Below are 3533 nucleotides of genomic sequence, written 5' to 3'. Positions count from 1 at the left end.
ACAAATGATCATATATCATAGGGGTGGACGTTCGGATACACTTTCGGGTTCATATCGGGTATTTCAGTATAAAGTTATAGATCTCATTCGGGTATTTCTATATTTTGAGTCGGGTTCGGGTATTTTATGTTCGGGTTCGGATATTTTGCGTTGGGTTCAGATATTTAAATTCTGAATAAAAAGTAAATAAATTATTAATTGTTTAAGTTTTTGTATTTAAAATACATTTTAACTTAACTGGTTTTCTAATTTTTAAAAGATTAAACTATTAATAGGTTAGAAAGACAATAATTTAGTATTTAGTTGTTGTTTTTAAATTTTAGATGCAACTTTTTTTAATGCAAGAAACAAGAGCTTGATATGTATTTTAAGTGAGTAACAAATAATTATATTTATATTATCTAATTTTGAGCAATAAGCACCATTAATGTAAATATTTTGAACAAAATGAGAGAAGTAAACTAGAAATATAGAGTTAAGTATACTTATGTTTGGTTATCTTCGGATTTCCATCCGGGTTCAGATATTACCCGTTCGAATTCAGATATTACCCGAACTGGTGAAATAAGTAATTTGTTTTACTGTTCTTGAATTAGATGATTTTTAGACCGAGCTGGTGAATATATACTTGACAGACATTTATATTTCGAGTCTGCACTTATATTCTATAACAGCTTGATATATTAGATTTGAACACTAACCTGTTAATATAGTTTTCCGGTGATTTTTTTTCAAAATTTTGAGTCTTAGATATATATCTGGAGTGAAACTAATTTCTACAGATGTCTATTTTTTTTTAAATTGACACTTATGTAATTTAGCGAATTCATAGAAGAAGTTAAAAAAAAAATTAACTCATATCAATGAAAACAAAGACGGGAACGAAAGCACAATTTTATAGAGGTAGAAAATGAAATCACTTACGGAGAGTCAATAGTAAACAAATCGAGATCATAAAACCTAATCTCCTTTCGTCATTATTCAATCGATGTTGCCTATTTGGTTTTGGTGATTTGTGTCAGCCACAAAACTTAATTTCTTTTTGTGCATATGAAGTATTAAAAATAATTAAAATGAGATGTAATATGTTAATATTCAATAACGACGATATATTTGAGAGACCAACATTTGTATTCGTCATTATATAATCGATAAAAATTGTAGTGTTGCAAAATGTTAAAACCATTTAATAAATAAACATTATTAAAATGTGAGCAAGCTCCATCATCAGTGTAATGGAAATGGTGAAATGAATAAGCTACATCATCAATGGATCGGAAAGAGTAAGAAATAATAGGTTATCTATATATGTAAAAGAGAGTTATCTCTCTCCTGGATGCGCCACGTAGACGTCCATGTCACAAAGTCGGCTTTTATGAGCGCGACACGTGTCCCTTCTTGCAATACACTTCATTTCATTAATGGGACATTGGGCTCATGCATTCCATTGTTTGTTTTGATCACAGAGTTAAGCCTGATACCGAGAGGCCCATATATTGTTTATGAACAACACGTTGTTTTAAGGTTTGGCATCTTCTTAACACCAAAAAGAATTTTTCAGTGTTGTTCTGTTTCCTCTTCTTCTTTTTTTTTTTATCACAGTTCGGTTTTCTCTTCTAATCAGTTGAAAAACTGAGAGTTACAGATCAATGTGAAGCACGATCTGACATTAAAGGTGTGTTTACTCTTTGTAAGATGGTGTATCTACACCTATATAAAGGTTATCATCCTTCACTTGAATATCTATACATGTTCATTTCTTCTCGATCAGACCAAGCCCTCTCTACTTTGCGGTTATATGGAAGCAATCTCTGCTTCACTTCAAAACCCTAATCTTATCCCCAAGATCTCTCACTCTTCTGGTCCTCTTTCTGCAACCACCGTGGAGATTCCGAATCCTGCTTCAGTTTCTGTAGAGGAGGTGCCGGCTAAATCTCCAACGAAAAGGTCCTCTGTGTTTGATAATGGAGGAGACGAGACTGATTTGCCAACCACCACGACAGAGATCATTCTTTCAAGATGCTAAGTGAGTTAATGGAAATTTGGATCTGAAACAATTCGAGGCAAAACAGATCGGGATTCGGTGATAGTTGATGGTTAGATCCTCTAAAGCTCGAATTTTTATTTCAGTTCTGCACTCATTTTATGTAAGCTTATTGCTCTGGTTTTGCAATAAGGTATAAGGAGGTGAGTGATTGATTGTTTAATGTGTGCTATTGCTTTACTTATAGAGGCAAAGAGGAGAAAATGGCTTGAAGATAACCTAGAAACAACTACTAACGGTTTTTTCTCTTCGATACCTCGATTATCCAAAGGTGGGCATGGATGAAGCAATATCATCACAAGAATATCAACTCCTCAATTAACGGTGATTTCCATATCGTGCGTACTTTGCAGCTAAACATAATTTGAAGTTTGAAGTTTTTGTTTTGCAGGTCGTGCTGCAGTGATAGGGTTCTTCGTGGCTTACACTTTTGTTCCTGTCATGAATCCGGATTTTTTCGTATTGAAATCTAGAGGTCTGTTTGAAATTTGAAGGTTGAAACATGGGTTTAAAGATGCTGTCCAAGAGATTGAATCTGAAGTTAGCTGCAAGCTGGAGCAAGGTAAACCTTGGATGCCGTTAGATAAGAGATTCATCACGAGTTTATTGAGTTTATACCTTCTGTGTGTTTCAGTTTCACCAGAAGGATAGGGGAAGCAGCAATGAGATTTTTTCTTCTCTGTAGAAGAAGCTTAGCTTATTTATAAATAATAATAAAGAAATGAAAAGAGATGAATTGGTTTGTGTTTTGCCTCCAACAGAGACGATACACCAGGTTGCAGCATGTGATTTTTGAGTTAGAAGCTTCAGAATTGGTTGGATCAATTAATAGATGGTATTACGTGTATACGCACACCAATTAACCTAATGTGCACACTACCACAATCGAATGGTATGTCGATGTAGCACTTTAGGATCGAATCCACAGAGACCAACGATTACACTTTATCCTTATGGGATCAATACTTAGCTAAAACAATGATGGGGTTTTGAGATGTAACAAGCAAGTAATAAGATGATTAATTAAAGATTTCAGATGATTAAAAATGTTAGCATAGGGTGGTTTGATCGGGTGTTAAGCAAGTGTGAGCCAAACAATTATTTCAAGTTTAATTAAGAGCAAGTCTAGAACTCGGATCACTCAAGTAGAACAGTCCACTGTCGTGGTACGGCTCCCTATGCTGATCGATCTTGATACATAAACTCTCGTTTAGATCAAGACGCGACATCAAGCAATAGAGATCAAGTCCGATATGTTCACAAAACACCCTAACATCTACTTTCGCTGGTTAGGGATATGATACTCATTCAAGTTATGTCTAGCAACCTATAACACTTTTGATGAATAGATTAAACCTAGAATCAGACACTAAGTAGTTAACTTGGTGCAAGCCTTAAGAACAACAGTGAATGAAGACAATCGATTTATAACTTATTTATGTCAAGCTCACGGATCTAACACCCTAACACCCCCCTAGACTAAGCAAGC

Source organism: Brassica oleracea, chromosome C5, assembly GCF_000695525.1.
Source record: "Brassica oleracea var. oleracea cultivar TO1000 chromosome C5, BOL, whole genome shotgun sequence".
NCBI classification, from domain to species: domain Eukaryota; kingdom Viridiplantae; phylum Streptophyta; class Magnoliopsida; order Brassicales; family Brassicaceae; genus Brassica; species Brassica oleracea.
This window is presented reverse-complemented; position numbering follows the sequence as displayed.